Below are 13,495 nucleotides of genomic sequence, written 5' to 3' on the forward strand. Positions count from 1 at the left end.
GTTCCTATAATCAACTACCAGACAAAAGGAGCCATTTTTCTTTTCCCGGAACAGTACCGGTGCCACCACCCTTGGTCTGGCTGGTTGGATAAACCCCCATTTTAGGTTTTGTCAATGAACTTTCATAACTCCCCCAGTTCTCAAGGGGTCATAGGGTAGATCTTTGGCTTAGCGAGCTTTACCCCAGGGAGTATTTCAATTGTACGTAGCTCTGAGGGGGGGCAGCACATCCAAAGCTCTTTCACTAAAAACTTCTCAGAGATCCCAATATTCCTTTGGAATCTTCTCCTCCCCTTCAATATGACCTATTGCCACCTCCGCCCCTTCGTGTTCTACTCCGTCCTCAGGGGGGGTTCTTCCCTTTCTAGTCCAGGGTTTCTGGTACGGATGCGCAAAACCATCGTTTTCCAGTTAACACGCGGGTTCCATCTACAGAGCCAAGGCAGTCCAAGTATGAGGGGTCATTCCATGCTAGGGACCACAATAAAACTGAGAGTCTCTACATGATCCCCCAATTGCATTTCAATGGGTTCAGTCACAAAACTGGTTGGGCCCCCTCCTGCTATTGATTCATCCAGCTGACAGAACGCAATAGGCCTTTTTAACATTTTTAGTCTCAGGCCCATTTTCTCCACCACTTTTGGGCTGATTATGCACCTGGTGCACCCAGAGTCTAATAGGGCTGCGTGTGTGCCCCTATGGATGGCACCCTTATTTCTACGGGAACGAGCAAGGGACCCTCAGTGTGACTCACCAGATCATCGGAGTCGGAGTCCATCTCGCCATCGTCCACGGTGGTCAGAGTTCCCAACTCACCCTGGTTTCGGGGAGTGAACTCAACAACTTCCCCTTTCAGGGCGGCTTCGCAGGCTTTTGCCTTCTTTATCAGCCTTCTTTGGTGCCAAGCCGGTGGGTTTTGGCACTGGCTTGGAGAAACACTCAGCAGCCCGATGACCTTCCTTGCCACACTTGAAGCACGTGAAAGGCTTTGTTTGAATTCCGCTCTCCCCCCGGCCATCTTGGGTGCTCCTTTGCAGTAGTAGTAGGATGACTGGTCCCCTGTACGGGCCCCTCGGAGTCGGCTTCAGGCCAGATCGATCTCCACGTCCTCAGCTACTACATACCAACTCTGCAAATCTTCAGGGACACCCCCCCATGCTCTACAGTCTTTGTAGATGTCTTCATTCAACCCCTCCTTAAAACTCTCCAGTAGGGCCACTTCGGACCACCCTGCCAGCTCGCGGAACTCTTGGGTGTATTCTGCCACCGATCTCCGGCCCTGCTGGACACCCTTCATTTGGAGTCTCACCTTCCGCTCAGCTAGGTGGTCTTCAAACTGCCTCCTAAGGGCCCCCATGAATAGGTTGTAGTTTCTCAGCAAGGGGGAGTTGTTATTGTGGAGGACCACCATCCGTTCAGCTGCCACTCCCTCTAGGGCATTTGTGATGCATCTCACTCATGCTGCATCTGACAGGTAGTTCTCCCCCCAATCCTGCATGTGGTTCCACACTTGGGTCAGGAAAAGCCCCAAGGTCTTCGGATTCCCTCCATACTTTTCGGTTAAGGGGGGAATTTTTGGCTTTTTGAGTCTCCGGGGTGGGGCCTGCAACTTCCTCACACACCTCAACAGCCTACACCCCAAAATACAGTTCACCATGGAAACAGAAGCGAACAACCAACTTCCCTTCCTGGATGTCTTAGTCTACAGAAAATCCAATGGCTCCCTAGGACACACTATCTACCAGAAGAAAACACACACAAACCGCTATCTGCACGCACTCTCACACCACCACCCTGCCCAGATCAACTCTGTAGCCAAGACACTCATTTCCAGAACAAAACGCTTAGCTGACGAACAACACTTAAAAACCGAACTACACACTCTCACCAATGTACTAACATCCAATGGATTCCAAAGAAATAAGATCACCAACCTAATCCAAAAAGAAACCCCCACTAAAATCCAAGACAGAGAACAAGAAAACGGCAAAGCCCTCCTCCCATACATAAAAGGCACCACAGACAGAATAAGCAAAATCCTCCACAAACATAACATCAAGACAGCATTCTGCACAAACCGAAAAATATCCACCATCCTAAGGAACCCCAAAGACAAAATTGAGTTAGAAAATCAAGGAGTATATGAAATCCCATGCACCGCCTGCCCCACCACATACATCGGACAAACCAACAGACGAATAAGTGCACGCATAGAAGAACACAAGAACTCAGTCAGAAAAGAGGAACCAACTTCTTCCCTGGTCCAACACCTTAAAGCCACAGGACATGATATTGACTTTAAAAAGACCAGAACTATCGCCAAAACTGAACACTTTAACAACAGAATAATCAGAGAAGCCATCGAGATAGAAAAACGCCCACACAGCATGAACAAACGAGACGATACCTCCCGCCTACCAGCCATTTGGAAACCCGCCCTTATTGACAAACGAGTCCCTAACACAACGAATGACACCAGACCCACACTCACGAGAGCCACACAGGATGTCACCACCACACATCCACGCAGAAAGCAGACTCAAACCCACACTGATAATGAGCCACGACCAAGGACCAGAAGCCAGACCACAGCTGCATCATTAGCCACTTTAAACCCCTCCAATCCATACATGAAGCAGACTGACACCCACCATGAAATGCTCGCACGGCCACAAACACGAAGCCAAACAACAACAATGCAGCTCACCAGCTCAAATCCCCCTGCAACTCAGACTAAGCTGAGCACAACCAAGCCCCCACCCAAACAGAACACACCCCCAGCCAATCAGAGCACAACCAACCCCCCCAGCCAATCAGAGCACAGCCAAGCCCCTAACCAATCAGAACACACCTCCACCCAATCAGAACACAGCCAAGTTCCCACCCAATCAGCTCACACCCCCACTAGCAGTTAAAAGGAAGAGACAGCTGCGATCTCACATTGCTCCTGGAAGCACGAAGCCGAGAACACCAGCCTGAAGATGACGAATGAGACTTCGTCGAAACGTTGCCAAGAAACTTCCAATTTTATGCGGGAGAAAACCCGAATAACCAAAGACCTACATACAAACACCCGCGAAAACCTCAGAAAACAGTAATGTTTAACCAAAGACTCTAGTTACCTGGAAGATTCTGTAGCCAATGAGATGCTGCCAAGTACGCTGTAACTTGAAAGTAACAAACTATATAATGCCACTATGTAAGACAATAAAATCACCACATACATCCTCAACCTTTGTGTGTGTGTGTGGTCAGTCTACAAGTGGCACCCGAACAGGGACCCTTACTTCATCTGCACCAGACAGCCTTCATGGCTTCTTTAACCTTCTAAAGGTTTCTGTAAGTAATGGGGGCCTCGCTTTCTGAGGGACAAAGAAAGCATGCTGAAGAATTAAGCTATTTACTTAAGAAAAATCACATTGATGTGCCACAATGCAGTCTCTTAAGGCTGGTCCAGGAGATTGCAAATAAGTGTTTATGGTACCCAGAAAAGGGATCTTTAAGATTATCTGATTGGGAAAAAATTGGGAAAGTTTTACATACTGAACCAAGAGCTAAGGTAGAGATTTTGCAGGTATGGCATTTATGTAGATATGCAGTGGAAAAATTTGGAATTGCTGAACTGTCTCTTTTAACTCCTTCACCTCCAAGTTATTCCAATGCTGTTGTCTGTCCTCCTTCCTTTCCAGAATATGTGATTCTGCCTCCTTCAGCTCCTACTGACACAGGTCAGATTGCTAAACCTTCTAACTCTGTTGTTCAGTCTTCTTTTCAGAAAATGGTGAAATCCTGTAAACAGGATTCCTCCATGCCTAGGGAAGAAATTGCTGAATTGTTGTCTGTATGTCCTGTACAATATCATCAGGGCCAGGGCCAATTGGCAGGACAGAAGATTGCAGAATGGGAAGGACTGCCTTATCAAATTTTAAGAGAACTAAATAAGGCTATCACTGATTATGGTATTAGTGGTAATTTTACTAGAGGCTTGGTGGAAGGAATAAAAAATGGATATAATATGATTCCTGAAGATTGGAAGCAAGTTTTCCGAATGATTTTGACTTCAATGCAATATGTTGTTTGGGAAAGTGAATTTATGAGACATGCCCAAGCTACTGCTCTGGGAGGTGGGGGAGTGTACATGGTGGAACAACTCTTTGGCTCAGGTCAATTTGCTTCAATTCCTGTCCAAACAGTGCTTCCTCCAGCTACCTTCTCATAAAAAGGGGTGCTTTGTAGTCCCTGGTGTTATTGATTCTGATTACACTGGAACTCTTTTTATTCAGGCTTGGGTGAACCTTCCTGAAACTCTTTCTGATCAATCCTCTATTGTTCAATCCTCTCTGTTACTTCCTTTCTTAACTCTCTATTTGAATAAGCAATCTTTTCAAGGGTTGCTTGATACTGAAGCTTGGTAAAGCATACAAGAGATTCAATTCTCCACAACAGCTGGTAAGTCCTTTGCCCTGCAACCTTATATTTTGTTATTCATACTAATATTTGGGGTCGGGACCTCCTTTCTTTTTTAAATACAAAATTGATTTTGGATGATGGCTCTTCTCCTTAAGTGGCTCTCTACTGTTCCCGTGTGGTGTTTTTAATAATAGCATGCCAACTAAACGATATTGGCGTGTTTTACCACAGGGCATGCTTAATTCTCCTACTTTGTCCAGTATTTTGTGGACAATGCATTGCAACCATTTCGTGAGAAATTTCCATCTTATTTGGTTTATCATTACATGGTTGATATCTTAATAGCTGCTCCTCAGTTTGATTCTATAGCCCTTCTGCAGGAATTAAAAACTATTGTAGCACAGAAGGGGTTATTTGTTGCAGATGATAAAATTCAGAAAACTGAACCTTACTTATACTTGGGTCATAGGTTACTGAAAGCTTCTTCCATTCCAGTATTGCCTGACTTAAAAGTACAAAAGTCTTATATTTTAGTTCAATGGCAAAAGTTGCTAGGCATTATTAACTGGGCTAGGCCTTTCTTCTGCTTAACAACTGGTGATATGTTACCTCTATTCCAACCCTTAAAAGGAGCGTAATCCCCTGGTAATACAGTTCATTTGCTGAATGATCAAAAAAGGTGCTTACAGCTCATCTTGGACAAAGTTAAGCAACAATATGTTTTATTTATTTATTTATTTATTTATTTATTTATTATTCAAATTTCTATACCGCCCTTCTCCTTTCGGACTCAGGGCGGTGAACAGCCAAAATAAAACATTTATACATACAGTACGATTAAAAATAGATTTAAAATAATTAAATTTGGCCCATAGTTTAAAATTTATCAATTTAAAATCCATATCAAAATTTAAAATCAACCATAAAATCATAAAATCAAGAGAGACCGGCTAACTGAAAGAGATGAGTTGACCGAATTGAGTCAGTAGAAGTAACTATTCTTCCCACTTCTCCATTGCCTACTGGGTGTTTATATACCATTAAGAGCACATTAAAAATAGCTATTCATGAGTGGTTAAATTTATCTGCTACTCCACCTAGAAACATTTATCCTTACCAGTCTGCCTTAGAAGAATTGATTATAAAAGGCCGAAAGCGTGCTTTGCAACTGATTGGACAGGATTTGATAGGCATTGCATTCACATGTACAAAGATTGAGCATGATCATCTTATGATGATATCTGAAAGTTATCAGATTGCCTTCTCCAATTATCTTGGAGAAGTTTTATATTCATTACCAAAAGATCCTAGAATTATGGTAACTACTACTTTAAACCTCTCTTTTTCTAATATTTTTGTACGTACTCCTTTTATTGATGCTCTGACAATTTTTACAGATGGTTCACCAAAAAGAGGGGTGGTGGTCTGGCACGCTGACTCCCAATGGCATTCTAAATTCACATCACCTCAGACTTCTGCTCAGCGGGCTGAATTAGCTGCTGTGATATTAGCCTTACAACTTTTCCCAATGCAACCCATTAATCTTGTAGTTGACACACAATATGTTTATTTAGCTATGCAATCTTTGCCATTTTCTTATTGTGCATTGTCATTAGATATAAATTTGCTAGCTTTGTTTTTGTCTCTTAAGCATCATTTGGAGAATCGACAACATCCCTTATATGTGGAGCATATACGCAGTCATACTCCTTTTAACAATGCCCTAACTGAAGGTAATCACATTGCAGATGAATCCCTTAAAGAAATTGCTTCTTTATTTTCTGATCCGGTGACTAGTCATTCATATTTTCACCAAAATGCAAAATCTTTGGCAAAACAGTTTCATATTCCTTTGGTGCAGGCTTGGGATATTATATGAGCATGTCCCTCCTGCCAATAGTCAGCTATTCCATTTCCCAGTGGGGTCAACCCTAGAGGTACCTCTGCCAATTTACCTGGAATTATTTAACTCTTGTAGATTCTTTTTCAGATGTTCCTGTTAATATTCATTTTCATGCAATAGAACCACTGACAAGACCGCTATTAAAGTATCATCTTGCTCCTAATCCTGAGTAACGACCTTCGCCAATCACATGGGAGCAAGTGAAGGCCACAACATACCAAGCTCAACAGCAATTGGTTCAAGCTGATCTACCTCAAACTCCTGAAAATCTAGCTGCTGCTGTTTTTGCTATTATTACAGCTAATTCTGTCACAATTCTTTTTTGTATTCTCTTGTCTTCTCTTAGTTCTGTTACTGCTTTGAATAACACTCAGCCTATATTCTTGGTTATTTTCTAAGCCACCAATGCAACTTAATTCTGTTCGTTGGCGTTATCTTCGTACTAATCAATATACTAGAGGCTTATATTTTTGCTGTTATGCTCACCATACTTGGCTTAACAATTGGAATGATTATCCTAAGGCTCAACATAGTTTATCGAAAGTAGGGAATTATAGTTATTGTACTGACTATTATTGGCTCTGGGGAACCTTTAATTCTTCTTTGTATGGGCCTAATATTGTGCCTGAAATGTTTCCTGATAATTTTCCTATTTTTAATGCTTCTGATATGACTGATACGGGATCCATTTGTGCTGGCTGGCAACTAAAGGACCCTAATATGTGGTTCTTTTTTGACAAATATGCAACCAATGTACACCCTCAGAACTATCAGTGTGCTGCTATTGGCTACTTTTCCCTACCTGTACAAATTGGCGTTTCTTCATCTTCTTCACAATAATGCCGTGCTTCATTAGGTCCTACATGTAATGATGAAGTTATCATTGACACATAACTGTCCTCTCTAAATACCTTTGGCTGTGCTGTGGCTGGAACTATTATTGGGGTAATCACCTTAGGGGCTTACCCTGGAATAATAGCTCAAGAAAATAGACATTCTATCCTGGGTTTAACATGTCGCCTGGAGAAATCAATTAATGCCACTGCTGCTATTGTTCGTGATCTCCAACATGAAATTGAGGACCTGAATCAGGATGTGCTCCAGCAACGTTTTGCTATTGATTGTTAGCATGACAAGGAGATTTTTGTAAACTTGTTGGCCATCATGGATATGCTGTTCATTTTCACTCTTTGAACAGAACCATTGAAGATGAACTTGCTAAACTCCAATCATATTTTCAGAATAATGTTCATGCTATTTCCTTTTCTTTTGACTGGTTGACCTGGCTTAAGCAGTTGTTTTTTTATTCTGTGATTATTATTGTCATATTAATTGCTTACTGTTGTTTCATTCAGTGTATTCCCTCATTAATTACTATGTTTTGTCTCTCTGCCTCCTCATCAAATGCGATATATACAAAAGTCTTTGTCCCCTCAAAATTAAATAAAAAGAGAGGATATGTAGGGGTCTGCAGTTTGCAAATGTGCAGGGATTTTCCTATCTTGGATGGCAAACCTCAGATAAGGAAGGTTATTTGCACGTAGGCATTAAGACCCTAATTCTGTAAATAAGAGGAACAGAGGAGAGGAAATGGGATATATGTGTATTAGACTTTAATTAAAGTCTAACATTATAAGTGCTTAAGCAAAGCAGTAATGGTTAACCAAAGACTCTAGTTACCTGGAAGATTCTGTAGCCAATGAGATGCTGCCAAGTACACTGTAACTTGAAAGTAACAAACTATATAATGTCACTATGTAAGACAATAAAATCACCACATACATCCTCAACCTTTGTGTGTGTGTGGTCATTCTACATACTTCTATATTCTGAATCCGTTGTTTGTTTTTTACAATATTTTGTTGTATTTTTTCAATCTTGTCAATTTTTTTAATGTTGTCATTTATTTCTCCTACGTCTAATTTCAGATCTTTATGGTTCCTTCTCATTTCCTCGTGATTGTTCACTATCGATTCTTGCATCTTATTCATCCCCTCCTGAATCATAGCTAAAACCGATTGGATATTTTGTATATTGAATGTAGTGGAGGGTTTATCTTTGTCTGAGGATAGCATTGTATCAATTGTTTTTTGTTGTGCTGGTGAGGATATTGTAGCTGTCTGATTTATATTAATTTTTTGCCTGTCTTGGTTGTTGTTAGTGAGCCTGTTGTTGCCATCTTAATTTTTGTTTTACGATGTCCCAAAGTGACATTTTCATACACTGTTTTCCTTATGAAATCGATATATTTTTGTATCTGTGGTAGTATTAGATTTATTTAATATGTGTAATTGAGGGAGGGAATATCTATATAAAATATTTAATCTGTTTTCTTACTTCTCTATTGTAAAGTCGCTGGTTTAGATGCTTCTAAGAGTTTCACTTAAAATATCATTATATAAGGGTTAGGTAAGTCAATTGAGGAGCAGGGAGAAATACAAAGGTTCAACAATTCATTACTCTCCTCTTATTTCTATTTACTAAATTATTTATATATCAAGTAGTAAGATTTAATAAATTTAATAAATTGTACTTCTTATTCTAAATAATTATCAGTGATTTTGTATATAGTCTAAGGTCATCAACCGGCTTATCATAAAATTACTATTAGATTATTATATCTAGTCAATATCTATATAACAAATATATATAATTATAATCAAAACAATTTCAATTAAACAATATATCTCTATAGAAATCTACCTATTTACTCACAAAAAAAAAAAGGAAAAGGCAGGTAAAGATAATGCTAATCAGATTAATTAATATGCAGTATATTTGTTCTAGTTATTAAAATATAACAATACCTAAGGTCTATAATTAACTATCTAAAAAGATATGGCACTTGAAATAAATTTGAATAAAGGTACCCCAATAGAAATTGTGTGGGACGCAAGCAAAGCTTATATGAGAGGGGTACTTATCTACATGAACTCTAAACATAGACTGTTTTGACAAAAGAAAAGATCTGAATTGGAAATAGAAATAAAGAATAAAGAACAGTTACTTATTAAAAATCCAACAGATGAAAGAATATGTGGTGCTATAAAACTTTTGAAAGACCAATTCCAAATGCTTATGGCGGAACAAGTTGCAACAAACTTACAATATGCGGAGCACAATACATTTTGTAACGCTAATAAACCGGGCAGATGGTTGGCTTACACATTGAGGAAAAAACAAAGTATACGGACTATTGATAGTATTGATATTGGAGGGAAAGAAATTTTTCAACAAAAATTAATTAAAGAAGCTTTTGTGGACTATTATACCAAACTATATGCCAAAGAGGAGGTGCAGAATGGACTTATAGAAAAATATTTAAACGATAAAAGAGTTACAAAAATTACTGATCAACAAAAGGAAAGAATGAATTATCCTATAACAGAGGAGGAGATAATAGTAGCAATTAAACAGCTAAAAACAGCCAAAGCTCCTGGCACGGATGGTTTGACCGCAGTGTATTACAAAACTTTGCAAGCTGAAATGGTGGAACAACTCAGAGATTTATTTTGCAATATTCAACAAGGGGGTAAAATACCCCCATCATGGACAACAGCTTACATATCTTTGATACCAAAAGAACAAGTTGGTCCTAAAAAACCAGAGAATTACAGACCAATATCTCTTTTGAATACAGATTATAAAATCTATGTGAAAGTACTAGCCAACAGGTTGATGCCAGTAATCCAAAAGGTGATTCATGATGATCAAGCGGGATTTATCGAGGGCAGACACATGAAGGATAATGTAAGGCAAGTAATAGATTTATTGGAATATCTTGAGAAGAATAAACAGATTCCTGCAGTGCTGGTTTTTTTGGATGCAGAGAAGGCCTTTGATAGAGTGGATTGGAATTTTCTACTAAAGACTTTAAAAAAGATGGATTTTGGGGATCAATTTATACAGGCGATTTCAGCAATTTACCAAGAGCAAAAGGCACAGATCATTATTAATGGAAGTTTGACAACAGAGTTTAAAATTGAAAAAGGAACAAGACAGGGATGTCCGTTGTCCCCACTTTTATTTATTTTAACACTAGAAGTCTTGCTAAATACAATACGGGATTCTAATATCTTGAAAGGTATAATGATTAGGCAAGAGGACTACAGAATAAAGGCATTTGCAGATGATCTGGTTGTTACCCTATCACAACCAATGGAATCAATAATCCTGATGAAAGACATTATACAAGACTATGGTAATGTTTCAGGTTTTAGACTGAATCCAAAAAAGACTAAAATGATAGCTAAAAACATGACACAAGATCGTAAACATGAGCTTGAAAGGAGGGCAGGTTTTGAGACTGTACCTAAGGTAAAATATCTAGGAGTTCAGGTTGCAGAATCAAACACGAAATTGTTTCAAAATAATTATGAGGTGTTGTGGTGAGAGGTGCAGAAAGACATGGAGACATGGAAAAAACTGCAGCTGTCTCTACTTGGAAGAATAGCAGCAGTTAAGACGAACATTTTGCCAAGATTTCTTTTTTTGTTTCAAATGATCCCGGTGCCTAAAAGTGATAAACAACTGAAAGTCTGGCAAACTGGAGTCAATAAGTTTGTCTGGAACGAGAAAAAGCCAAGAGTGAAATTGAAAATTATGCAAGATGTTCCAGAAAGAGGAGGCCTTAAACTTCCAAACCTACAGTTATATTATGATGCAGCAGCTTTAACTTTAGCAAGTGATTGGTTTGGAAGGAAAAAGGCTGGAATATTGAATGTAGAAAGTTTTGATCTCGAATTTGGATGGCATGCTTACTTATTTTATGATGACAAAGTTGATAAAGTATTTAAAAGTCATATACTTAGAGACTCTTTGATGAGAGTTTGGAAGAAGCACCGACTCAAATGGGATTATAAAATACCGCTATGGCTGGATCTTGGTCATACTTTGTGGAATACAAATATAATGTCACTCGGGGGGTTTTTATACAAAGAGGTCCTTTTTACAGATGCGGGCAGATGGCAGCTGAAGACATTGCAGACACTGTTGGACGAAGGGATTAATTTAACTTGGTTACAATATAATCAATTACAATTGAGATGGAAAGAGGACCAAAAAACTGGTATTATGTTGCACGAGGAAGAATTGGTTAGACATATAAAAGAGAAAGGTCCAATGCATATCAAAAGGCTTTATAATGTTTTGCTAGAAAGGGATTCAGAAACTGAATTAATTAAAGATTGTATGATTAAGTGGGCACAAAATTTTGAAGAACCAGTGATGTTGGAAACATGGGAAAAAATTTGGGTTCAGAATGTTAAATTTACACAGTCGCAGAACCTGAGGGAAAATTTCTATAAAATGTTTTATAGATGGCATTTAGATCCCAAAAAGTTGTCATGTATGTACCCTAATGTTCAGCCAAAATGTTGGAGATGTGAATGTTTGGATGCTACGTATTATCATGTTTGGTGGACCTGTAGGAAAGTTAAGGCTTTTTGGATAAAAATTTGGTGGGTCATGCAGAATGTTTTGAAGAAAAAAATTCAATTCTCTCCACAATTGTTTTTATTGGGTACAGTTAACGGTTTTACATCGGGTGAAACAAAACTGATATTGTATATGATAACAGCAGCAAGATTGTTGATAGGTAAATATTGGAAAAATGAAGCTTTGCCCACTATTGAGGAATGGACTTTGAAGATGGCCAGTTTTGCAGAGATGGCGAAGATTTCAGCATACTTAAAAGATTGCTCACAAGAGACTTATGAATGGGAATGGAAAAGATGGATAGAATATGTTCAGAACAAATATCAAACTAGTAAGTATCAAATAGCTTTTATTTGAAAATAATGTATTAGAAATATTTTAATGTAATGAGGGTAAAAAGAAAAACTATAAAGGGGAGGGAGGGGTTCAAGTTTTTATATAAGTGTTATATTAAGGGGGGGTTGTGGTTTTTTTTATCTTTCTTTACCAGTTATGAGTACATTATAGGGAAGTCTGGGGGGAGGGGAGGGTTAGGGAGGGTTAGGGAGGTTGGGAAGTTTGGGGTGGGGGGTGGGGGGGGAAAGAGGTGAAAATGTAATTGTAAAACTTTTGCAATAAAAAAAAAGATATGGCACTTATTTCCTATGTTGTATCAAACAATAAAATCTAACTTTAAATATATAAAGTAAAGGCAGATAATTAATTACAGATATTATTAAATATATAATAAGTTAAATTTATTCAGTATATCACGTTTAAACTGTTGGCTTTTACTTCCGTGATCTTTCTTCTTCAGTCCGTCTTTAAACACTCAAGTTCCTTTCCTTTTTTTTTCTTAAAGAGTCTAGTTTAAATAAGTCAATGTCTTCCAATTCTTCAGTAAAAAAAAATCTCATGTTTGTATCCTTTTCAGAAGGATTCAATGTATCCTTCTGGTATTTAGTTACACTGTCTCATATCTGTGAATTGCCTCACTGCCGTCTCTAATTGTCAGGAGAAAGTTTCTCTTCTTCAAACCTTTCAAATCCTTTGTCCGCCATCCATTAGAGTTTCCGCTACACCCTGATCTCTCCAACCACAAATTTTCCCACAGTCTCGCTTTCCCCATTGTCTCTCAGCTTGTTCACAGTTCCAAATATCAAAGTCAATTTATTTTATAATTTTGTAATCCACCATCTTTTTGCAATGTTCTTCATTTCACTCATCTCTGCCGCCTGTCAAATTTGCGCTGTCATTGTCGGCTTTGAGTTTCCACTCCAGTCACTTTCACTCGCTGCTTGTCTGGCAGCAAAATCGCCGGTTTTTGGAGATTCACTCTCACCCACTTCTTTTCGTTTCTTTATAGTTATACCTTTCTTTCTTATTCTTATTATTTATTTTAGTTCTTACTGATGTCTTCTTTATTTGATCTTCACTTCCACACTAATCAGTTGTCAACACTCAGGCCAGCCAAGATGGCTGGTTTTTTCCCGGTTGGATTTAGGAGGATTCCTCTGAACCTTTGGGGTGATTGCTGTCACTCCGAGGTCCTCGAGCTTCCCTCTTTTGTCTATTGACCTCTCCATGGTCAATAGTGTCTAAAAAGGCTTCCAATCAGGAATATTGGAACTACAGGGACGGAGCTCTCTGTTCCCCTCGTTCCTGGCATGATGACGTCACCACCGGAAGACAGGAGCGCTAGAAATTTCTAAAGAAAAATGTCGGATGGCGTTGATGAAATGTACTGAGTATATACTAGGTATGCAA

This window comes from Pantherophis guttatus, chromosome 4 (genome assembly GCF_059756535.1).
Source record: "Pantherophis guttatus breed Tessera chromosome 4, ASM5975653v1, whole genome shotgun sequence".
Taxonomy (NCBI): domain Eukaryota; kingdom Metazoa; phylum Chordata; class Lepidosauria; order Squamata; family Colubridae; genus Pantherophis; species Pantherophis guttatus.